A 26,694-nucleotide genomic window follows, 5' to 3' on the forward strand; every position below is an offset into this window, starting at 1 on the left:
TTTTGGCACCTTACCCCCTTCAGCTGCTCAGTCTTCTCAGTCTTCTCCTTCCTTCCAGTGCCTCCCCTTCTTCAAGTGATCACTTGGAAGCATCCAGCACCGCTGGACTCCTGTAACAGACTTCACCTCCCCTAGGGGATTTCAGTCTGCAAACCCTGCAACATGGCGGCCGCCATCAAGGGGAGCCCATCCCCCATGATCCCCGTCTAAAAGGTAGCTGGTTCAGGATCCCCCAGAGCCCAAGAAAAACCTCTTTTAAAAGAGGTTTAAGCGCTGTGCAGAGGGAGCAGACAGCTACCCTCTGCACACAGAGAGCTGACAGGATGCGCTTCTGTCAGCCTCTGCTGCGCTCTCAGTGTGTGGGAACTTCTGTTAAGAAGTAACACACTGGTCTGTCTAACTAGGGCACCTGTCTAACTAGTGCATTCATAAAAAAAATAAAGACCTACACTTAGCTATACTATTCCATCAGAAAAACGGCTACAGTCAGCAGCCTGTCAGCAAAGCACCCACTCTGGTGGGCACCTAAAATTAACTGGAGCATTCTGGGATGCAGAAGGGAGGAGCCTGCTTTCCAAAAGAAGTCAGCATAGGTGCCTTTGCTCCTGCGGACCCTCCTACATCCCAAGGTTAGCTGTGTCGCCAGGATGGACGAAAGAGAAATTAGACCTCTTCGAGTTTAAAACCTATCACAGCCATTTCTAGTTTCTGTTATTTCATCTCTCTCATCTATCAGACCATAATTAGGGCTTCCACTGGTTCATATGAGGCAATGGAGATAACACCACAATGACAAGTTACCAACATTTAGATGCCAACTGCTATAAATCAGCAAATAGCAAAAGCAATCAACTATTTTGTTTAGGGAGCCATTGGAGGGGCCTAATTGACTCCCAGGGGTAGAACAGACTATGGAAATAACCAGGGAAGGAGAGGGTGTTTCTGGAATTAAATCCAGTTTGTGCATCCTCAATTACTCAAGAGAAAATCTCTTTTGAATTTTGTTATGTAATAGTATTGGGTTAATGAACACTCATGCTAATGTGTTTTTCAGGATTTGTAGCCAGTGCCAATTACTGCATTTGTCAGAGAAGGGAAAAGAGTGTTGTACAAAATGCCTACATTCCCAATGTCAACATGGAAATAATAGCGTCATTTCCAAAATTTTGGCATTGCGAATACTGGCAGTTGGCATGTCGACATAGCATTTTTAGCGTATTCAAGCCCCATCCATAACTATATCTTAATGCTTAACCCATCACTAAAATGTCACCATTGTGTCACATTTTCAGGAGAGATCTTGAGTCTGATTTGAGTGTCTGTTTTCCTGCAGGAAACTAGGCGGACAAAGGCAACTCGTAGAACACCTAGCCTGAGCATGATGGCTAAGGAGTACTTGAACTTGACTCGAGCTTGTGTAAATCTGCTACTTAAGAATTAGGAAACTGGCATGACACTGAGCATGTGTACTTCAGAAGACTAGGTCTACAGGACAAAAGATATAGACAAGAGTCTGTGACCGGTACAACTAGAATATTGGATCCAAGCTGAACCAGAATGACTTAGCAAAATGGATCTGGGCTTATTTCATAATGGCTTGGCACAACATCTGGGCTTAAACTGGAATGGCTTGGCACAGTGGATCTGGGTACCCTTTTGGATTCTACATGGACAAGTGAACCAAACCAACGTGATCAAGATAGGTAAGTATGGATGTGTGAAGTATGTAATATATGTATATTTTATTTGTTCATTTATTTCAGTAATGGTTCTGTAGTAGGACTACAAGTCTCAGCGGGCCCATTAATGCTGGGTCTTTTGGTTCTCCAAGGACTCCTACTCCTTTTGTCCCCAGTATTTTGGGGACCAGTACTAGGCAAAGAGCCTGGTGCTGGTTATCAAAACACTGGGGGATCCCATTTGATTTTTTCCCTCTGTATTTCTGCAACCAGGACTCAATGACCCCAGGGCTGGTTATACTCGGAAGGGTGGACCCCCCGCTGTTTTTTATTTATTTATATAATTTTCTTATTTTTACACAGAGAAGCATCGCATGGATCTGACTGATCCATGCACTGCTTTAAGCCTCGTCTGTATTTGGCTGCCGGCAAACTGAGCTGCCAAATATGAATGACATCAACATTGGAAAATACAAATTCATAGAATATGGCAGCTTAGTAAATTTGCCGTATTTTCCGGTTGTATTTTCATACACAGGATCGGCCATAATCAGCCTTCTTAGTAAATTTCCCCCAGAGACCCAGATACACGGGGAAACCTGGTAATTTTAGTCACAAGATGACTGAAGATAAATATTGCTCTGGCACATTCTGAGTCTCAGAAGGTGTCCTTTATCGCCTAACTTAAGGGATGGTCGGAGAATGCAGTCAGCTGCTCAGAATATGGTTTCTGATTGACTAGTCTGTGGTCAGCTGATCAGGACCAAGATGGTGGTGCCCAGCAGCCAGAGATGAGGGGAAGCCCATGAGGTACACACAGATTAACCGAGTTGCACCATGGGCAGCAGCTTTAAAAGACTGACAGTAAGTGCACCGATATGAACTACACAAATCAGCACACCAGCATATACTAGTAACTCTGTGAGAACATACTGCAATCAGGAATCTGCACACACAGACACAGAAGCACTCTCAGGTGGATAATCAGCCTGGAAGGAAACTCAGCAGTTGCTGTAGTTACACAATCTCCTGCTCAGACTGATGGTGTTGCAGCTTGAATGCTGAGCAGACTTCTTATACAAGAAACTAAGCAACACAGCATATCCTGACCTGCAGGACATGTGGCAAAGGTAAGTCACACAATAGAAGTAAGTTGGGATCATTCAGTATGGAAACATTCTGAGAGCCAGATTTGCTGAGCTTCAAAAAGTGATCAAATGGAGAGTTCTAAACAGCCAGCCAATCAGCTCCTACCTGTCATGTTACAGGACGGGTTTGAAAATTAACAGTTAGTAGCTGATTGATTGGTTGATTATCAGTCTCCATTTTATCACTTTTTGAAGCTTGATACATCTGGCCCTGAATGTTGGCATTCTGATCTTTATATTCTGAATGTCGATATAATGACTGCATACGAGAGGTAAAAGCGTCCATGTTGACATGCATCAAGTCCAGGTCCTGGCTGTCCCATGAGAATCAATTCAAGGAGCGACTTCAGACCACTTCATCATATTGAGCATTCTACCCCAATTCCTAATCCCTACTCATAACGCACCTTGTAGTACCTAATCAAATCACCATTGCCAGGTAACATTAACTGCCCTGGCAGCTTCTAACCCAAACTGTCAGCATTCTTACAATGTCAACATTTCAGGGGAGATGTGCAGGAATCACTGAGGAACAACATTATAGTGGGTGACAACATCAGAGTGGGTGACCCCAATGGTATACGGTCATTGGATCTACAGCGTGTTGGTCGACAAGCATTGGGTCACCATGGTTCTAGGTCGACATGGGTCAAGGTCAACGTGGGTAAGGTCAACATGGGTTTAGGTCGACAGGTCATTAGGGCGACACAAGCATTATGTCGACGGTGTCTAGGTCGACAGTCAAAAGGTCGACACAATGTTTTCCACTGCTTTTTGAGCCGACATGTGCCAACAGGTGGTATTTCATGCCCTACCATCCACTAGGGCATGGTGGGAGAATAAAGTAGTGTGCCCGAAGCATTGCGAGGGATACAAGGGGATGTCGTGCACTGAAAACGGTGTCCATGTCAACTGTGACGACATTCGGGTAAAAAAAAAGTGAAAAACCCCATGTCGACCTTTTGACTGCCGACCTAATGCTTGTGTCGACCTATTGACCTGTCAACCTAAACCCATGTCACCCTAGACCTATGTCGGCCTTGTCCCATGTTGATCTAGACCTTTCCCAATGTCGAACTAACAATGTCGACCAACATTCTGTAGACCAAACGATCCCAACCCCCACCATTATAGCAGGGTTACTCTGCTGTTAGTGTAAGCTGCACATTGTCCTCGAAAAGGTAAAAAATGGGATATAAATTAATATATCGGTTTAAAGGCGCTTGGTATGGGTGTGCTTAGCAAGGAGCAGCAATCTAAGAAAAAGGGGGAGTCACCCCCAATACAGTGTACAAGAAAAAAACAAGGTGGTCGATTGCGCTAACACTAAAATATATTAAACAATATATTATATGCAAAGGAATCTGGTCAGGTGTGAATATAAAATGACAATTTTAATACGAAAAAAGCATGAAATAATTAAAATAAAAAAGGTAATTAAAATAATGCGGACAAGAGGTCAATAGTCACCCGTTTGACCTCTTGTCCGCATTATTTTAATTACCTTTTTTATTTGAATTATTTCATGCTTTTTCCGTATTAAAAGTGTCATTTTATATTCACACCTGACCAGATTCCTTTGCATATAATATATCGTTTAATATATTTTAGTGTTAGCGCAATCGACCACCTTGTTTTTTTCTTGTACACTGTCCTCGAAACATAGAAACATAGAAACATAGAATTTGACGGCAGATAAGAACCACTTGGCCCATCTAGTCTGCCCCTTTTTTTAAACATGTTACCTCAAACCATATTTGATCCTTATTTTTCTGTAAGGATATCAATATGCTTATCCCAAGCATGTTTAAATTGTACTACTGTATTTGCGTCTACCACCTCTGTTGGGAGGCTATTCCACTTATCTACTACTCTTTCTGTGAAAAAATTCTTCCTCGCATTTCCCCTGAATCTTCCTCCCTCTAGTTTCAGTGCATGTCCTCGTGTTCTGTTGCTCCTCTTCCTGTGAAGAATGTCTCCCACCTGTACCTTGTTAAAGCCCTTGATATATTTGAAAGTTTCTATCATGTCCCCCCTTTCCCTTCTCTGCTCTAAAGTATACATATTAAGATCTTTTAGTCTTTCCTGGTACGTTTTGTGATGTAGGCCATGCACCATTTTAGTTGCTCTTCTTTGTACAGTCTCTAATGTATTTATATCCTTCTGGAGATATGGCCTCCAGAACTGAACACAATACTCTAGGTGAGGTCTTACCAATGACCTATACAGTGGCATTATTACTTCTTTCTTTCTACTGCTGATACCCAGGGCCGGTGCAAGGCATCTAGGCGCCCTAGGCAAACCTACAGGATACCGCCCCCCCCCCCCCCCCCCGTTACTATTTATTAACAGTTTCTTATATAGCGCAGCATATTCCATTGCGCTTTACAAAGGAGTCCGTGATACAACAAACAGGGTATTTACAGACAGTCCAAAGGTAGGAGGGCCCTGCTCGAAAACATGTTCGGTACTGTAAGAGCAGACACGTGTGCTACATCAGTCAGCGCATGGTACAACACACCATCTCATAACTGTTAGGGCAGGCGCTTTAAAAATATATATATATATATATAAAAGTATCAATGACATCCTACAATAAACGCTTGCAGCCATTACCAAACAACTGAACCAGGAATAGCCAGTTTGCACGATGACCTGCCTGTACGCAATATAAGACTAAACAACAGAAAACATTCTCATCTGATGTGCAAGCCTGTCAGAGCATTTCCCCAAGAAGCAGCTTCAACAATTTCTGAAACTTCATAATACCGCGCCCAGCCCAGTATACTTTGTTCGGAATTCAAATGATGGGGGGGCAGCAGCGCCGCGCATTGTGGCGGGACTAGGTGGCAGGGGCTGTGGCAGCACTGGCGGGGGGACTGTCTGTCAGGCAGCACCGGCGAGGGGACTGACAGGCAGCTCCGGCGGGGGGACTGGGAGGGGGGCAGCAGCGCCGCGCATTGTGGCGGGACTAGGTGGCAGGGGCTGGGGCAGCACCGGCGGGGGGACTGTCTGTCAGGCAGCACCGGCGAGGAGACTGTCAGGCAGCTCCGGCGGGGGGACTGGGAGGGGGGCAGCAGCACCGTGCATTGTGGCGGGACTAGGTGGCGGGGGCTGGGGCAGCACCGGCGGGGGGACTGTCTGTCAGGCAGCACCGGCGAGGGGACTGTCAGGCACCTCTGGCGGGGGGACTGGGAGGGGGGAAAATCACTCACCGAATAGCTGCCTGTGGCTCTGTCTGTCTGTAAAGTACTTGTTGGCAGATCATCGCTGCAGGCAGTTCCTTCCTTCCTCCGGCTGGCTCTCCAGTCTCCTCTGCGGTAGTTTTCCAGCAGGCTGCTGCTGCTGGACAGCTGCAGCTCACTACCGCCCTCCAGTGGCCGGCGCCCTAGGCAAATGCCTAAACCTGCCTAGTGGTGGCGCCGGCCCTGCTGATACCTCTCCCTATGCAACCAAGCATCTGACTTGCCTTCTTCATTGCTTTGTTACATTGCCTACCTGCTTTTAAGTCCCCTGAAATAGTGACACCTAGATCCAGGGCCGGACTGGGACTAGAAATAGGCCCTGGCATTTTGAGCACACAGGCCCACCTTGCGCGGTGAAGAGGGGCCTGGTCTCATGGAAAGGAGGCGTGGCATTACAAAAAGGAGGCATTACACATTATGGAGGCAATACACACCATTATACCCATTACACATGGTGGCACACACATCATAATGCCCACTACACATCATGGCACCTACAATATTGTCCATTACACACTGTGGCACAAACTGTAATGCCCACTACAGAATATGACACAATACATTATGCCCATTAACCACACACACACACACACACACACACACACGAACCACACTTTTGAAGCTTACTGTCAAAAAACAGGATGGCAGAGGGTTAAATCTTCCTGACGTCCCCTTTCTTGGCTCCCTGTGAATGTGCAGCAGCAGCTCGTAGAAGGGGAGGGCTGGGCTTGTAATTTGAGTGCAGCAGGGTGAAAACTTCCGTGCTTAGAAGCAGGAAGAGAAATCCATCAAGCAGTAGCAGGCAGAGGACGCAGTGAGAACTGCCAGCCTGTGCGGACATCTTGGGAGGTACAGAGATAAGCTCTGTGTGGAAGGCTTCCGGCGCTGCTGCCTGTCATACACACTGTGACAGGTAGTGCAGCGCAGACCAGAAGGACAGCAGAGATGAGAGCCTGGATGCAGAGTGTCTGCTCTCTCTGTCTCCTCCGTGGGACCTAGTTTCATTTTCTTACACCCGCGGCCGGCCCCTCAGCTACCCCCCCTGCTGGTGAAGCTCAGATACTGTCACGTCATGACGCTGCGGGTCATGACGTAAATCTGTAATTACTGCGCTGTGCTCAGTAAGCAGAAAACTGGCCCACAAGGCCATCGGCCCTTCTGGCATTTGCCAGAAGTGCCAGATGGCCAGTCCGGCCCTGCCTAGATCCCTCTCTTCCTCAGTAGTTTCCATTATAGTGCCATTTATACTATATTGAGTCTTTGGATTTCTGAGACCCAAGTGCATGATTTTGCATTTTTTGGCATTAAACTGTAGTTGCCATTCTCTTGATCATTTCTCTAATCTGCCTAGGACCTCAATCATTTGTTTTACCCCTCCTGGTGTGTCTACCCTGTTGCATACCTTTGTGTCATCTGCAAAAAGGCACATTTTACCCTCAATTCCATTTGCAATATCACCAATAAAGATATTAAAAAGCACCGGTCCAAGTACAGATCCCTGGGGTACTCCACTTGTAACCTTTCCCTCCTTTGACTGTACTCCGTTTACTACAACTCTCTGTTTTCTGTCCTGCAACCACGCTCTTATCCATTCAACTATCTTAGAATCCAATCCCAAGCTTTCAAGTTTATTTAACAGTCTGCGATGTGGGACAGTGTCAAAAGCTTTACTAAAGTCTAGATAAGCTACATCTACAGCCCCACCTTGATCTATTACTTTAGTCACCCAGTCAAAAAAGTCAATAAGATTTGTTTGACATGATCTTCCCCCAGTAAACCCATGCTGTTTTGGATCCTGTAAATTGCTGGTTTTGAGATATTCTACAACTCTTTGTTTTAAGAGTGTTTCCATCAATTTCCCTACTACTGATGTAAGGCTCACTGGTCGATAGTTGCTTACCTCTTCCTTGCTTCCACTTTTGTGCAGTGGGACTACATTCGCTGTTTTCCAGTCCTCTGGGATTACTCCAGTAGCTAGTGACTGGTTAAATAATTCTGTTATTGGTTTTACCAGCTCCCCTTTAAGCTCTTTTAGTATCCTTGGATGTATCCCATCTGGCCCCATTGATTTATCCACTTTCAGTTTTGAGAGTTCTGTGAGGACTTTCTCCTCTGTAAATGTACTTGTCTCTCCCTCAGTTTTCTGACTATACTTGCAACTTAACTGTGGCCCCTTCCCCTCTCTTTCAGCAGTGAATACTGAGCAGAAATAATTATTAATATTATCTGCTATTACATTGTCCCCCTCAAGAAAACTTCCACTCTCTGTCTTCAGTCTAATTATTCCACTTTTTGTTTTTCTCCTTTCACTTATATTTCACTCGAAGATGCTCATGGTTGGCCAGTGTGACGTAAAACACAGACACGCACAGAAATACACAGCAACTGGTTTTAACCTACCGGTATGGATTGTTAAAGGAAACGCAACTGTATCTTATTTTTCTTTTGTTGATAAATGGAACTAAAGTCCCATATCAAGACTCACATTGTTGTATGCTTATTTTATGTCTGGAAATCTAATTGTATGTTTCCCAAAAAGCATAATTTTACAGTTGCTCTTTACAATGCCTTAAACAGTTAAATTCCAGTTACCTGGCTGAACTAATGTGTGAATCTCCGGAGACCGTCTCATGAGACTGCACCATCAAAACAAAGTAATTATGATATCTTAAACCATGTTATATATGTTGTCTCTTCTTGTGAAATTTATTTTGGATTCTTTTTTTTTTTAGCCAACTGCTAAATAGGAGTTATTTTATTTTAGAATACATCTGGAATAAACTTTCATAAAAACACCATAAGGTTATTATATCTCTTTATAGAGCTTGAAATAGCTCAAGGTTGCCTACTTTCTGGCTGCCCTCTCCGGGAGAGGGCAGCCGGTTCAATGAGGCACGGGGGGCGGAGCCACTGACAGGGCTGGATGGGGCGGGACAGTCGGCGAATGATCAGAGTGAGGCGTTGCCAATGTGAAAACGTCGTGGTGGCCAAAACCCCCATCATGCAATAGCGATATTTCAGGCATTGCACGGGGGGGGGGGGGCTACATAGATATGAATTGCATCATTTGCTCCCACGGACCTGACGCAGTGGGGTTGCGGGAAGCTGCCCCGATTCCGGTAGGCTTGTCTAACTTTCTGGGGGGCCAGAGGTTGACCCGATTTCAGTGAGCCTCTCGGACATTCCGGGAGGGTAGGCAACCCTGAAATAACTCTTACATTCCTTAATATTATTTTACCGGCATTTGGTCAAGCCAGGTGACGTTTTAAAATTGTTCATCTGGAGTGAACATATGAAATAAACTATAAATATAACTTTGTACTGAGGTAAGAGGATACATTTTTATTAAAATAGCTTAAAGAAAGGGTTGGAATATTTACAGATATTGAAAGGAATATTCTACCTAGCAAGCGGAACATCAGATCTATGTATATTAGGCCTGATTCAGCTATAAGGGGTATTTCAGACCTGATCTCATGGCTGCGAATTAACACACTTTCCGATTATCGATACAGTGTGCATGGATACGGGTAACATTACGAATGCGCAAGGTCGTCCTGCGATGAAACCTGCTACCTTTTCTGAACTATGGCCGAATGCAAGGTCATTGACAGAAAGTAGGCATCTGGGGAGGTAACCTGACATTTAGGGGGAGTGCTTTTAAGGGAGGGTGTGTGACATCACAATTGGTCAAAAGACAATTGTGGTACCCCACAGTTGTGGAACTACATGTCCCAGCATAGAAAGAGAACCTGTGGTGAGTGCAGCGAGCCACCGGGCCCACAGCGTGGTGAGCATAGCGAGCCTGCAAGAGGCTCCTTTGCACTTAGGGCTGCCACTAGGAATTTTGGGGCCTGGGACTGATTTCCAGTCTGCCCCCCCCCCCCCCCTCTGCCCCCCCCCCCACACCTCCCTCCACTTAACTGACTCCTGCTGAATGCAGCACCCCCCTCCCCCGTCTGCCTCCACTGTGCTGCCGCAGAGCTTGTGTACCGGCAGCCACTCTGATTGGCTAATGGTACACGAGCTCTGGTTGGCTCATTGACTGCCGGCGTCCTGCTTTGAAGAAGCCTGTGCTTCATTCAGTGCACAGAATGCAGCACAGTTGAGGCAGTTGGGGGGTGTTGCAGTGGGCAAAATAAGCTGCCCGGGCCCTTCCAGGGACCGGGGCCTGGGACAGCTGTACTCACAGCACCCCCTTGTCGGAGGCCCTGTTTGCGCTCGCAAATTTTACCTAAAACCTAATGCCTCCCTCCAGTGCATAACCCAAACCCTCCCCTTCAGCCTAACCAATGGCAGATCCAGAAGATACAGTAATGACAGGGAGGCATCATGATAGGTGAATAAGGGGATGGTTAGTTGATTAACACCCTTTGCAATGTGGCATGGCCGCAAGGGGCTTTGCTGCACTCAGCCCCCAGTCGGAGTCCCGGCAGTAGGGATTCAGATGTCGGTGTAATGACTGATGTCAGAATCCTGATGAGCGGGACATCATACCTCACACCCATGGCCGACACAGTGCTGTTTCATGCATCATGTAGTGATACAACATTCAGCAGATCATTTAGCACTGTCACATGGTGTGTACCCAGTGACATCAATAGGGGGATGTGGGGGATGCATGCCGTACCCGGGTGTCACACTTCGGTAGGTTGACACCAAACAGATCTACACTTACACCCAAACCCCCGCATCCACACCGTAGTCCACATATCCCCGCTGGAAAATGACCACATAAGAGAAGCAGCTATATATTAATATGACACTCGTTTAACTCTATTTTCCATTGATTTCAATTGGACACAGTGGCCATTTTTAAGAAGTTTTTGTGTCTAATTCTGAAGGAGGACATTTTTTAATATACAGATTAACATTAAGATTATATTGAAAAATGGTAATTTTCCTACCACATAGAAATACTATTAAGGATAGGCATGCGCACAGGGTAAGCATGGTAGCGGGCAGCCGGTGGAGGGCGATGGCGGGCTCCAAAAGAACGTGCTGTACGAGCATCTCATGCGCATGCGCCACCCTTCTTCGGCGATTGGCGATACTATCAAACAAATTAATATTGATAAATATTGACATAGTCCAGCTCATAATATATTTGGGAGTAAGCTCGTATTATGGGAAACATTTCTGTGGCTTCTTTCTAATACGTGCTCCACATATGCTCGTACTATCAGAATCTTTGCTGTCAATTACATGAATCAAACAGAACAATTTACTGGCTATTCTCTCCCGGACTTTAGCTGGAACAAAATGTTCTGCATACTCATTTTGTCAAGCACTATAAACAGGTGCTCCCGTCGTCACTGAATTACTGAGTTTCTTAAGTATTTAACAATATAGGTATCAATTCTATCACATGAAATTTTCCATAATGCATAATTATGACCTTTTGTTGCACTGAAATTATTTTATTTTTGTTGTAACCCTGGGAAACAGAAAATTGCATTCCCTTGGCTTCAGCATTTTAGATAATACAGAAAAATAGACTGTGTACTCAAAAGGTTTCATAAGGAAAACATTATAGCACAGCACTGGCGGAGCAGAACAGTAGGGAATGAACATGTTATTTGGTTAAAAAAGCCAATGAGTGCCTTATCTGCCACCAAAATGGTCAGCACTGGTGTATACAAGCTGTATATATAAACTAAAAATATAATAACCAAAATCAAACAAGAGAAAGGAAAACCACTCACTACATGAGTACAAATACAATCATTACATGCCTGCGTTTGTCCAACCATTCCCCGTTAATGCCTCCAAATGGTCACTTCCTGTCAGTCACTTTTCCATAAAATTCTTGTTGTGAGCAAGTCTGCACAGGCACCTTCATTTTCGGACTGGTGCATGAAGAGCCCACTGGGCAAACGCGGTGATAAGGGCCCATGATTAGAAGCTTAGCTAACCATTAGCGAATGAATGGAATAGGTCCCTTGATATATATATATATATATATATATATATATATATATATATACTGCTAGTGCATGCATGATAATGTACATACCCCCCAACTGTCCCGATTTTCATGGGATCGTCCCGTTTTTTAGGGGATGGTCCTGCGTCATCGTCGTCCCCAGGGCCGGCAGTGTCCCACAGTGGGGGGTGGGGCAGTCAGTTGAAAGTCCCTCCTGCCGGACACTGCTCTGCTAAGCTGAGCAGAGCAGCAGTGAATAGATGCTGTCCCATGCGCACAGCGTCAATTCCTGGAGACAGAAGGGCTGTGTCTCTGTGAGCTGCTGGCCATTCCCCCACAGCAGCAAAAATGGGGCATGGCCTCACGAGAGTAAGGGAGGGGGCACCAATATGCATCTTGCCTCTGGGCAGCTGGGAGGAACTTTGGCCACTGTATGTGTTAGATTAATAACAGCAATGTCCTGTAGAAAATACACCATGGTCCTGTGCAGTACAGGTATAATATAACTGTTACGATCCGGACCATTGACACTTTAATACCTTTTAAATACTGCTCCAGGCTTACTCTGCAGACTGTTTCCATATGACACCTGTGCTGTATTCACACAGCATGCATCCCAGCATCTAGCTGGTGCTTCCCACAGCCATCCTGCCTCCTCCATTCTGACACAGTCCTGCACACCTCTTCACTGCCCTTGACCGCCACTCTCAGTACTCCACAGCATCTGGACTCTCTACCTTACTTAGAGGCCACAGGCCTGCTACTACTAAGGCAGATTTCCCTCCAGTACACAGACATTCGTGCAGCCATCTTGGTCTCTGTCACATGACACTCTACAGCCAACACTACAACTTTCATGAAATAATTCCACTACAGCCTATCCACTGTCCAGAGACACTATAAGTATGCTGGGAAATATTTACCAACTTTCCAGTTCAATGAAGTGTACAGCTTAGCTGCAACCTGTGCATCTATTCCTGAGGAAATCCTTACATTCATAGACTCTAAGCTAATTACCATCCTGCTGCACAGTCTGGCTCCCACCAGTGTTCACTGTTATTAACCTATTTAGTTCCAGTTGATTCCAAATACTCTTGCTTCCATCCATCATCAACCACCATTGGTGACTCCTGCACTTGCTTCCAACCTTTCTACCGTAGCTCATTCATTCATCATTGATACTCTATCGGTTCCAGCCGACCACAGAGTCTCACTGTTCCCAGCAGTCTATATCAAGTCTCCAAGTCATTGCCGACCACAATCGGTCAACATTGGATCATCTCCTACCTCAAACCTTCACCGGTCATATACTTACCTGCATTGTTCTCTTCATATCCGATATTCCAATGATGTACCACACCAGAGACTTTTAGTACTGCATCCCAGAATTCTCAGTTTCATGTATCCCTTTGGTTCAAGACGATTCCAGTCCTCCGTTGGTTCCAGCCAACTCCAGCTCCTATCTGGTTCCAGTCTGGTCTCATTACCTTTTAGTTACAGGCGATTCCAAGAACTTCACCGGTTCCGTTCCGATCTCAGTTACTATTCAGTTTCCACTGATTCATATACTTTGCATTTATCTTCAATAAAATATATCTTAATTATACTAATCTCTTAAGTGAACATTGGTTATTGAATACAAACATGAATTAGGCCCAAAGAACCAAATGCAACCCTGGTGACTTCAATTCAAGACATTAAAAGAGTATTTATGTTAGAGTGTCTTGCATGTTTAAGTTTAAAATATCAAAATTCGGTACTTATGTAGTATCTGGGTTGCCGATTTTTTGATTGTATGCCTTAAGTTAAGGCATACAATCAGATGCGATGCGATGCGATATCGCATCGCATCGCATCGCATCGCATCCGACCATCGGATGCGATGACCCGATTTTTCCATAGGAATCAATGTTAAAATGATTCCTATGGAAAAAGGGGTCCTTTTCATTCCCCTACTATCCAAGTGGGCATGGAGTTGGATATAAACCTGTGGCGAGCGTAGCGAGCCACCGAGCCCGAAGCGTGGCGAGCGAAGCGAGCCCCGCGAGGGGACGGTATTCGTCCCCTCGCGGGGCTCGCTTCGCTCGCCACGCTTCGGGCTCGGTGGCTCGCTACGCTCGCCACAGGTTTATATCCAACTCCATGCCCACTTGGATAGTAGGGGTATGAAAATGACCCATTTTCCCCATTGAATTCCATGTTAAAATGAACTCAGTCCATTTTAACATTGATTCCTATGGAAAAATCGGGTCATCGCATCGCATCGCATGGTCGCATGCGATGCGATGCGATCTCCCGATCCGACCCGATTTAGAAATCGGCAGCCCAGTTACTACATAAGTACCCAAAATTCTTATTGTCTATAGTAGTTGGTTGGGGAACCCTCTCTACTGGGGTGTGGTTTAAGCTGAACATAGGCCCTTATTCAGATCTGATCGCAGTACAAATTTGTTCTCAAAATGGGCAAAAACATGTGCACTGCAGGTGGGGCAGATGTAACATGTGCAGAGATAGTTAAATTTGGGTGGGGTGTGTTGAAAACTGAAATCTAAATTGCAGTGTAAAAATAATGCAGCCAGTATTTACCCTGCACAGAAACAAAATAAATCACCCAAGTCTAATTCTCTCTATGGCCCTTATTCTGGTTGGTGCGGTCGAGCCGCATATGCGGCTCCGACCGCACCAGACGAATCCCCGCCCACCCTACGGATCGCCACGGCCGTCCGTACACGGACGGCTGGCGATCCGCATAAAAATGGTGGAGGCTACGCCTCCACCATGGTGGGAGCTGCCCCCTGCATTCGATGGTCGTCGACCATCGAAGGCAGGTCCGCACGCCGCGGCAGCTCCCGCAAGCTGAGACCACACGGACAATCGTCCGTGTGGTAGCTTGTATGGGGGCTGAAAGCTGACATCCGGCGACGTCAGCTTTCCGCCCCCATGAGTTGCGTCATGCCCTCATTAGCATGCGTACGCCCCGCGTTTGCATGGGAACGCCCATGAAACGCGGGGCGTATACATAGGGAAATGAGGGCATGAAGCCCCTCACTCCCCTATACGCCCCCTTTGCGGCGTAGTAACGTTATGTGCGGCGAATTCGCCTGCACATGCGCAGATTGACCTCTGCGCATGTGCAGACGGAAAACATCGGCGGTACGGCCGCACGCGGGCCGTACCGCGCGAATCAGAATAAGGGCCTATATACAGTATGTTAAATCTGCCCCATCTGCAGTGCACATGGTTTTGCCCATTTTGAGAACAAATTTTTACTGCGATCAGATCTGAATAAGGGCCATTGTCACTAAGGGCGGGATGTACTAAAGGGAAAATGCGGTAAAACGGGGGTTTTACCGCATTTTCCTATGTACCAATACCCATCCGCCCTGTTTTCGCCAGGCAGGGTATCGCCACCCGGAGGGCGGCGATACCCTATCGAAGCCTATGGGCTTCTATCGCCGTCCTCGCGCCCCCCCCCCCCCCTCCCGTCCTCCTTTGTCTCCTCCTCCCCCAGCAGGTGTCACAGCCGGCAGGACATCCGGCTGCAGGGGGGAGGAGGAGACGCAGGGGGACACTGGCAGCCGCTGGGATGTGACGGAGACCCCCGCAGACCACATCACAGGTATCGCGGGGGTCTCCGTCACCGCAACCCGATGCTAGCCGCATATGTTAGTACATATGCGGCAGCATCGCGGCGGCTGTCAAGCGAAGGGCGGCGATGTATATTAATACATCCCACCCTAAGAAACAAGTGAGTAGATTGAGCCACTATAGAGGTAACCCCATCCTACACCCACACACCATTTGTATTATTTCCTCTACAGGGTATTACAATAGGATATCTATTGAAAATTTATGAAGGAAAACTTTGGTACAAGTGCTGCCACTCTCCACCATCTGAGTACCAACATCTTTGTGAGAGATGTGCAAAATATCTGCTAAAAATGACAACGTCGCTCATATTTGTTATATAGATTCAAATAAAAAATGTTGTGCAAAAAAAAAAATTGTATTTCCTATGTAAGGTAACATTACAGGTCATTATAATTTTCTCACAACTATTTTTGCCAAATTCACTTTCAAATTCACTCAAAGGGTTAATACAACTATGCACATGAGCGATGTACAGTATTTGAAGATGCAAATACTTTTTGTTTAAGGTATGCACATAATTATCTATATTTCACGTGATCATAAATAATATTTTAAAATTCCCGACATTGAGTATTATACACTACACTATATTTTTGTGTTTTATTTTTCACTGATAAGAAGAATCATTTGATCCACTTTGAGAGTGAGTGTTATTCACAGTTGGAAAAAAAAATTCCTGCCTACGGCTCAAAATTGTGAAGAGGGATTGTGCTATAAAAGCCTCATCTCACCTATTCTTAGGTGAGAACTTCATGTATAACACAGAATTCACTAAATATTTCTTCCTTTTCCTGTTCATGGTCCCGCATTAAAGAGACATAATAGGAAAATAATGCCACTGCATACTGTAGTTATTGGTCATCCCCCCCCCCCCCACACACACACACACACACACACCCACACACTACCAACCCTCTCACATTGTATATGTAAAATACAGGGTATGATTAAAGTAGAAACCAAGGGCCCGATTCAGGTTGGCTCAGTAAGCAATGTTAATTCACTGCGAAGCGGGCGAGTAAATGGCGCCTGCCAGGCAAGCGAAAGCCCACCCTCTTCCACGATGCGGCTGTATGAGCAAAAACTCATTCGATGGTTGCCAACCATCAATTTTTTTTTTACCTGTTCCCAAATAAAAGTCAGTCTGGACATGGCCGAATTCAGGGGTGGGAGCTGACGTAATTTGACGTCAGCCGCCCAACCGAGCAGGCTTCAACACTTTTGCATACACATGGGGACACCCAACATTTTTCTTGGCGCACCCATTATTTTTGTCGGCACGTCCAGGAAACCTCGGTCGTTCCCATGCGACAGTCCACTATCCGCCCTCTTCCCACCCCTGTCTGTGTGAACGCATCATCGAGTGTGATACTCGCCAAAGGCATTCGCACAGCTAGCCTGCACATGTGTATTTTTGCCCATACCCATGCGCAACATCGGTCCTGGGACCGAACTCAAAAATAACGAGCCAACCTGAATCAGGCCCCAAATTTATGCTCTTCCCATTTTCAAAATACATGGGGCACCTACATTTGAAAGAGATGAGTTCCCTGTTGCAAATAAGCTGACTTGTCAATTTATTATCTGGTGATCACTATTATATTCATGGCTTGGGTTATAAAGGATCCAAACCAAAATCACACATAAGGGGAGATTGGTCAAATCTTCTAAAGAAGAAAAATGGAGGTGTTGTCGTTAGCAACCAATCAGATTCTAGCTAAGAAGGTTTAATAAATCTCGCTCAAAAGTGTAGTTGTGTAGATGATTGTAGTACAAATAGACAAAGCCAAACCCTACAGGTGGGCTGCTGTACCTATCAGAAAATATGCAAATTGACTTATTTCATTTGTCTGCAATATGGGGCTTAGTAAATACTAAATTAGTATTTTAGTACATGTTTATTTTTTACTATAGCAAAAATCTCCAAAGAGTCTGGGCGGGATGTATTAAAATACATCGCTGCCCATCGCACCGATGTTGATCACATATGTAGTAACATATGCAATGAACATCGCAATGCATTGACGGAAGCCCCCCGTGATACCTGTGAGGTGGTCTCCGTCACCTTCCTGGGCTCTCCTCACTCCCCCACGCCGGGAAGCAGAAGCAGGCTGTCCCCGCCACCTCCTCCTTTCCCTGCAGCCGAAAGGACCTCCGGCTGCATTGCTAGGGTGAGGAGGAGTTTACCTTCCGGGTCCAGGCTTCCTAGTGGAATATATGCCAGAGGGAGGGGGATCGGCATCAGCATCGGGGGGTTGGCGGAGGTTTGCAGCGGCCAGCAATAAGAAGCCCTATGGATGTTGATACCCTGGGCGGTGAAAACGCGTACATTTGAAAAAACACATTTTTATCTTAGAAAGTGGAAAATGATAGTTCTAATATTAGTTCTAATATTTTCTACTATTATGATTAATTAGGATACATTAAGAAAGGTAATTTAGGAAAATTAGCAGGGTTGTAAAAAAAATTAGGAGACAATGAAAGGAAGTTGACAAATTTTTTTTTAGTAAAAACATATATATGTTGCCCTCAAAAAGCCACTGTTATTGTTGATTAAATTAGGATCCACTCCTATAATTACCATCAGGATGATGTAAACTGGAGGAAGGGACCATTCAGGTCACAAGAATTGATGCATTTTCCATATAGGTACAAGCTGTTTAAGGTAGGTATAATTACAGATGCAGTTCACCAGGGGATTTTTATATCCTGTTAGGATTGCATTTGCAGCGATATTCTCCTTTGGTGGTGAAGATGAAGCAAAAGTCCACTGTAGGTCTGGATAATGTGGATCCAAGGATAAGCTTTTTCAAAGCTGTCCCTTAGAGACAGCGAAACGTGTCAAGGGCTGCACACTCACCTTCCCCCAACTGCCACTTTATGCACTTGCACTTTATTGAGATCCAACCAGCCGTTTATCCTTATCCAAAGATAAGCGGCGGTGTATACTTGATCACTGAATGCTGCTAATTAACTCAGCAGCGACCAGGTCTGAATTACCCCCATAGTTAGAAAACAGATTATTAAAGAATAAGATACCCCAATATATAAGTCTAAACCTTTATCTTACTGGATGTGGTATTTGGATTTCTTAATATATATTGCTTATTGGTGTATTATTTCACAATACAGAAAACAGGTCCCTGAGGCAGTAATATTGCAGTTGCCATAGTAAATGTGAATGTATTCTTGATGTTTGTGCCCTTTACAGTTACAACACACACACACACACACACACACACTCACATATATATATATATATATATATATATATATATATACACAGATATACACAGACAGACACACCCCTTAAGTCGCGTCATAACGCTCAGAAGAGTCTGAATTAGGTTAATAATGCAGAGTAGTGACAGACACCAGTTCTAGAGGCAAACCCGTCTGATATGTCTCAGACAGCTTCTCAACCCGAGCTAGTCCCTGGGGACAGAAATATGTGCAGCTGTGTTCTGAGCAGCAGATAATCTGTTAAGCATTTTTTTTCCACTTATCTACAGTGGAAACTCACTGCAAAAAGGAAAAAAAAAAAGTTGTAACGGACCACTGCTAGTACACAATTTTCCTCCCACTCTCCCAGATGGTAGGCTGCCATCTTGTGATGGCCTGTCCACTAAAATGCATTACTCATATAATCCATCTACTTTCTATTCATTATAACTATGGTAACTATAGTACATATTTAAAGCTCGCTTGCTTTGAATTTGAGTGAATAATTAAATATCAATACATCCAACATTTATATGATTCACTGATTTCAGTGAAAATAAAACTCTAGAAATGATCAATAATGCTTCTAACATGATGTGGAATAAATATAAAGTAATATAGTCAGTACTATTTTTCTTGAAAAATAGGTCCAGGAACTCCAGGTCTGGGGGTGGATCAATTAAATAAAAAATAATATATATAATAAAGAGAGGGAGGGAGAGATAGATGTATATATTGTATTTAGAAACTAAGGCACTCACAGGTGACCTTAAAATAAAACTTATCTTATGGAAAGTACATTTTTAGTTCCTGATGATGTCATATTTAATTAGAGGTTCAGGAACTGAGTTCCTGCTGGTTCCTGCTGAAAAATAGCACTGAATATAGTTAAGGTGGCCACATTTTTTACAATGAAAAGGAGGATACAAATAAATTAAAAATAAAAATATCGTAAATAAAAGAAAGAAGGAGTAAACCTAAACAAACTACTAGGGTGGGCAGTGGCGGAACAAGCGACTCATAGGCCCAGGTGCAAGCATATGCTTTGGGCCCCCAGCAACCCATACCTCCCAACTTCTAATCCACAGCAGGAGGGACATCAACGCGTGCCTCAGATGCATGCCTGAAATTTGGGGGCATGGCTTGTTGGCAAGGGGGCGTGGCCGACAAACCCAGTAAGTGAAAAATAACAGCCAACTCCATTTTATACATCCCCATTTAATACAAAATTTCACATATCAGCACTGACATCTTTCCCTCTCCCTTCCCCTCTCTCTGCTGCCCCAATCTCCAATATGTTCACTGTGCCCCGAGCTGTCTCTTACTTCCTCCTCCGAGACAGGGGGTGGGATGCTATAAACCAGAAATGCGTTAAAAATCCCGTTATCTGGGTTTTAACCGCATTTCTGTATTCTCTAACCCCCCTCCGCAGTGTCAGCGCTGAGGAGGGAATCACCAGAAAAAGCTGGCGATTCCCTGCAGAAGCCTATGGGCTTCTTAACGCAGCGCTGTGTGAGGGATTTGTCACAGATGCCTCCCTGCGGCCGGCTCCGGGGATCTGCGCATGCGCAGACAGTCTCAGACCCGGAAGTCCAGCACCATGGCCGCATCGCAAGGCTGTCCCTTGCCTTAATAACCACATATGTTAGAGCATATGCGATTATTAACAATGCGGTACCTGGCGAAAGGGGTCGTTAGAGGACTGCGGATGTTAGAACTTCCCGCCCAGGGTCTGGGCTGGGCGTGCAGCACAGCTAGCTGGAGTCTGGACTCAGAGCCGCAGGGTACTGCTGCTGCTGCGGGCGGGTGTGCGCAGTAGCACCCACGTGGTTATTCTATTATGGTCGTATACAGTGCTTCAGATGCTTGAGCCCGTGAAAGGAACAGCATTGTGCGATCAGAGAGGTCGGATCACGGAAGCCGTCGCTGCAGCAGTGTAATTAAGGTCAATAAAAGGAGGACAGAGAGGAGGACATTTTGCGAGGGAGGACAGATCTTACAAAAGAAGGACTGTCCTCTCTAAAGGAGGACAGTTGGTCACCTTTATTAGAATAAAAAGAGCATGGGGTAGTAATGGCTTAGTAAGAGAGTTCTACTATTATTTTATTTAGGTTTAGGTTTAAATCAGCAATCCCACATAAAATTATTTTTATCTGTAAATACGTTAACATTTTAGCATGTATCTGATAGTTGTCTTAGCTGTCCAACAAATCAATTATTTTTCAACGTCTCTGTGGAGGTTACAAAACATGGCCGCTAGCACCACAGAAGAAGCTAGAAGCTTACAGCTCTGAACTTGTCATATAAAGGCAGTTGGGGATAAAGTAAAGCTCAGTAATGCTGCTTTCAGACCGCATAACTAGCTTTGACACTGTATTTGAAAACGTTTCCAAAAACGGGTCTGCCTGGTAAAACCCCTTTCACACCGCACCTCTTAAACTGTATATTACCGTTTAAGTGCTGATTTTTTGACACTGGCAGACCCGTTTTTGGAAACTTTCCAAATACAGGGTCAAAGCCAGTGCAGCCTTCAGCGCCGCCTCCCCTCCGTGCAGCCCCCCGTCCCCCCCCCTCCCCCCCCTCCGTGCAGCTCCCCCCTCCCCTCCGTTCAGCCGGTACCTGAGTTCGGTTGCAGATCCCGGCAGTAGTAAGGATCGATGCGCTTATAAAAAAAAGTGACTTTCGGAAAATGTCTGCCCCATAGGAAAATCTATTTTAAAAAACTGTCTTTCGTGAGGGGGTAGCCATTTTCCGAAAGTCACTTTTCTTATAAGCAGCCTCCCTTGCTAGGGTACTTATGAGTTAGGACATCCCCTTTGCCTTTTCTCTTTTTTTCAAAGGGTGATAATGCCATGCCGGTCATGCCCCATGAAAGTACCCAGGCCACACTGTAGCTCTCTGCCCTGTGTTTATGGATTTAAAAGTCTACTTTTAGAATCAGTGCACATTGTAAGACCAATTGGCACATTCTAATATGAGATTGGAGGCGGGCCTGGGAGCTGAGCAGTGTGTTGCTAAATCCACGAGGAGGGCCAAAATATAAAATATACTGTGCAGCGAAATGTCCGCAGCGCTGTCTCAGGATTCGTCTCCCTCAACAGCTCTCCAAAGTTGGACAATGTCTACCAAGGGATCTGACCTGGCCAACAGCCGAGCAGCTCCAACAAGACCAGGTAAAGTTTACCCTCCTACTCTGTTCTCTGTGTCCCTGACTGCATGTTAAGGTAGGGATAGTCCTGATTGTCTGGGGTCATTAAAGACTTATACAGGTAGTGAAAAAAAGAATGAGTCCTGAACAATGGGAAACTACTTACCAATAAAAGTACAGCAGGAGACTGGAAGACTGCAGCTCTGAGGCGGTATAAAAGAGTTACATAAGACTGGCGGTATAAAAGCGTTACATAAGACGCGGTATAAAAGAGTTACATAAGACAGGCGGTATAAAAGAGATACATAAGACGCGGTATAAAAGAGTTACATAAGACTGACGGTATAAAAGAGTTACATAAGACTGGCGGTATAAAAGAGTTACATAAGACTAGCGGTATAAAAGAGTTACATAAGACTGGCGGTATAAAAGCGTTATATAAGACTGGCGGTATAAAAGAGTTACATAAGACTGGCGGTATAAAAGCGTTACATAAGACTGGCGGTATAAAAGCATAACATAAGACTGGCGGTATAAAAGCGTTACATAAGACTGGCGGTATAAAAGCGTTACATAAGACTGGCGGTATAAAAGCGTTACATAAGACTGGCGGTATAAAAGAGTTACATAAGATTGGCGGTATAAAAGCGTTACATAAGACTGGCGGTATAAAAGAGTTACATAAGACTGGCGGTATAAAAGCGTTACATAAGACTGGCGGTATAAAAGAGTTACATAAGACTGGCGGTATACTGTAAAAGCGTTACCTAAGACTATGCAGTACAGAACACATGAGGAGATGCCTCCAACCCAGCAAATAGGCCTAAATATACAATTTTTGCATGCATAATTTTTTTATCTTTTCGTTTTATGGACAACTCAGTATTATCTCCAAGGTATATTAGTAATATATATATATATATATATATATATATATATATATATATATATATATATATACACACACACACACACACACACACACACACCCATAGGCTATTTTAAGTACATTAATAAAAAATAAAACTTTATGTATTCCATATTTTTTAAAGCCAGTATGTACATAGCTTATACAGATGGTGCTTGGATGTCGCTCGATAAAGTTACTAAAGTTACTAGTTGGTTTCACAGTGTAAAACCCCCATTCAATTTACTAAGAATGGAGTTCTATTGAAGATGGGATGATGCCCATATTAACCAATCAGATTCTATCTATTATTTTAAGTTGATTATGATTGGTTTCTATGGACAACATCCCATCTTCAATAGAACTCCCGTCGTAAATTTACCCCAAAATAGCAAACAGCCAGCTAATCATCGTCTACGAACAAATTAATTAGTAGGCTAATAATACAAAAAAAAGAATTACAATTCAAATAAATACACAATACAAAGAATGCCATGGCTTGTCGTTAAGAATTTAAATATAGGCACATTTCCAGGCACATACCTGTATTATTAAGTTGGGAATTTCGCCTACAAGTTGGGGACCGGTGGCAACTTTAGATATGTTGTTAAAAAGTTGTCTAGTTTCTGTATTACATATTCCGTCACTAAGTAAATCAAGAAACAACTGTATAGTGTAGTTGCAAACTTGCTCCTGAAGGTACGTAACAGTGCAGGTTTTTAGGATATCCATGGTTGAACATAGATGGTTAAATTCAATGAAGGTACTAATTAAATCACCTGTGCTCAAGTATGGATATCCTTAAAATCGGGAATTTGAGGGTGTCTTGATGAGTTTGTGTAGTATTTGATATTACAACATAATGGTAATAAGGCAGGATCCCTGTTTATTACAGTTTGTAAGATGCGTGTAAAGGTGGCCATACACCTACAGATTTATCTGGTTGGAACAAAAACCTAGTTCTGGATGAGAGCAAATGACAGTTGACCAATTGCTTGGAAATGCTGGAAAACTGCCAAACTGTCATTCAGATATTACCAGGTTTTTGTTCCAACCAGCCAGATCTGAAGATAAATTTGTTGGATGTGGCTTGATAGCATAAAGTATCATGTATAAAAGTTTTAATTTATGGAAAACTAACATGACTGCGAAAACTGCATTCGTACTGTACAATCATATATTGCTAATTAGATATAATCAAGGTAAGTAACACAAATGAAGCATTCAATAAAAGTAACGAACATTATTAAGTGTGGGAATTTCCACCAGCAATAACTATGTCAGTTAAATTGTCAAGAAATCAACTTCCGTTCTTTGGATTTTTTGCTAGTCCCCACAAAATAATGGGTATTATTTTATTCTAAGTGCTGCCCTGCACAGGTCGGTAATTAAGACTTTAGAGAGGAAGCTGTGTGCTGCCACACCCACGAAGACAATAAAACCAGTATAAAAACACAGCAAAAACATCTCTTGATAATGTTACATTTAGCCACTAAACCTTTGTTTTTTTCAAGACTGCCTCTCAATCTGCATACATTACCATGATTTTGCATGATTTAGATACGATTAACCTTTCAGCAGAGAGCATATAACAAAGAGCTAGAAATGACCAGAATACAATTAGTACATTGGCAGATGACAACGCCCAGCTAAATTCAAGTGTACAACCTCTGTTTGGCTGTTAAGACCCTCTTTTTATTTTTTTGTTACAATTTTTTTTTCCTGAATTGCATCACCGAAAGGGTAGAATAAACGGTAATTATCCTGACAGCTCAAGACACAAAAGAAAATATTTCTAAGCATATCATTTAGTGTTTTCAATTTACAAAAATGTATAAACAGAAAAAAATCTGATTAATGAACTTAATTTTTGAATCTGGCTAAAAGTAGACAAATATTCAACACATTGCAAGGAGGGTGCTGTACGAAAGGCCTTTTCTAATCTCAATAAAGAAAATAAAATTCCCCGAGGCCTAAAGGATGAGCCCTTTTTTCATATTAGCAGCAGTTTGTAATAAAACACTGGCTTCTAATAACAGATTTGATCTTGATCTGTGATTAGCGAGAGAGAGCAGACAGAAACCAGATGAAGTCCAGCTTCCTTTCCTCCTGGCTAGCAAACGATAAAGAAGTATGTATAATGATATGCTGATTATAAGATTGTCATAAGCAACAGTGCGAGGAAAAACATTGCTGAATTCAGCTGCCTAACTTGCAAGAGATACCGGGCAGGTACACAGTGGATTATGGCTTAGAAAGCTATAAATATCAGGTGATTAGAAATGACAATTGTGATGATTTGCAGTAATGCATGTGAGGAACTGCAGACCATGTGTTACATAGCTAGATGCTAGGAGGAGAAAGGCACTGTAATCTTACCTGAGGAGGAGACAAGGAAATATCATAGCACTGGGTATATAGGTAAAGTCCTAGTGTTCTTGCCAAGGCAGTTTTTTTTGCTTTGAGGCACAGAAAGGACAAAGCTGCGACAATCATTTCACACTGCTTGCAAAACAGAACATAAACCCCTTCTTAATGTTCTCCATCTCCTGTCCTCTATGGTCGGTAATGTATGAAACTGCAAAAGAAATAAATATATAAAACACATGCAACACCTCAATATGACAGCACCATCTACTGGTAAAAGTATAATAGGAACATTGGGATCAGATGGTGCATTGGTTATGTACTGTACTTACAGTACTGTACTATATGTGCAAAGGATATACTGTACATGATTTTATATCACTGGGATGCTATCATCGCATACACAGTGAAATCATTACATTAAAAAGGCTTCTTATGTAAAGATCTTACACTGGGGCAGATGTATTAAGCCTTAACAAGAGATAAATGCAAGGGTGATAAGGAGAGATAAACGTCCAGCCAATCAGCTCCTTACTGACTTTTTTCAAACACAGGCTGTAACATGACAGTTGGCAGGTGATTGGCTGGACGTTTATCTCTCCTTATCACCCTTGGATTTATCTCTTGTTAAAGCTTAATATATCTGCCCCACTGTATTTCTGGTGTTCAGCAAGTTTCCTATTATATTAATATAAAGTTTAAACTAGTTATATAATTGTATCCCACAGTTCCTTGGTGAGTGTTCTAAGTGCCGTCTGTTAATGACTAATACCTCTGGAAAATTCTACGGTCAGCCATCTTGTTCGGTTTCTCCCGCATCTGGGTTTTGTGGGGGAATAAGCAAATGATTTCACTGCAAATAAAGAATGAACAACAACAAAGAACATACAGTACGGTGTTTTACATATACAACTAGTTTAACACAATGTAAACTAACTGTGTAGATGTTCTTCCCACTCTTGACAGAAGAGGCAAATTTCTAGCAATTTTAGGGATTGACAATGTTTTTTTCCTTTAACCCCTTCCTTCTGCCTCTGTATCAGGTTTGGACAACCTGTGGCATTCCAGTTGTTATGAAACTACAAATCCCAACACACCCTGCATGCTGTCTTTAGACACTAGAAAGCCATCCAAATGAGTCAGGTGAATAGCCAATTTCTTCTCAATTTCGGGGGTGCTTCTGTCTCATATGGCCCCCCCAACTGTGCGAAAAAAGGTGTCAATGCCAAAGCTGCACAGCAAAATATAGAGGAATGGATTCATCAGGAAGGGGCATGGCCACCATACTTGCCTACTTTTGAAAACTAGTTTCAGGGAGATTATAGTTGGTAATAGAGTTTTGCAAAGCGCCCCATTGAGGGGGCATGTCATGCTCCTCCCAAAGGGCGTGTCTAGTTGCAT

The 26,694-nt window shown here is 43.8% G+C and overlaps 1 protein-coding gene across 1 annotated transcript in view; it reads right to left on the bottom strand.

The window, feature by feature from the left end:
- LOC146020647 (sodium channel protein type 2 subunit alpha-like) overlaps nt 1–25,486 on the bottom strand; it is a 134,622-nt gene extending 109,136 nt beyond the window's left edge. Inside the window, 1 exon segment of the mRNA XM_083153911.1 lies at nt 25,306–25,486. The gene's annotated coding sequence lies outside the window, so the exon portion shown is untranslated.
- Between the last annotated feature and the right edge of the window lie 1,208 nt (nt 25,487–26,694).

Source organism: Crinia signifera, chromosome 7, assembly GCF_055691185.1.
Source record: "Crinia signifera chromosome 7, ASM5569118v1, whole genome shotgun sequence".
NCBI classification, from domain to species: domain Eukaryota; kingdom Metazoa; phylum Chordata; class Amphibia; order Anura; family Myobatrachidae; genus Crinia; species Crinia signifera.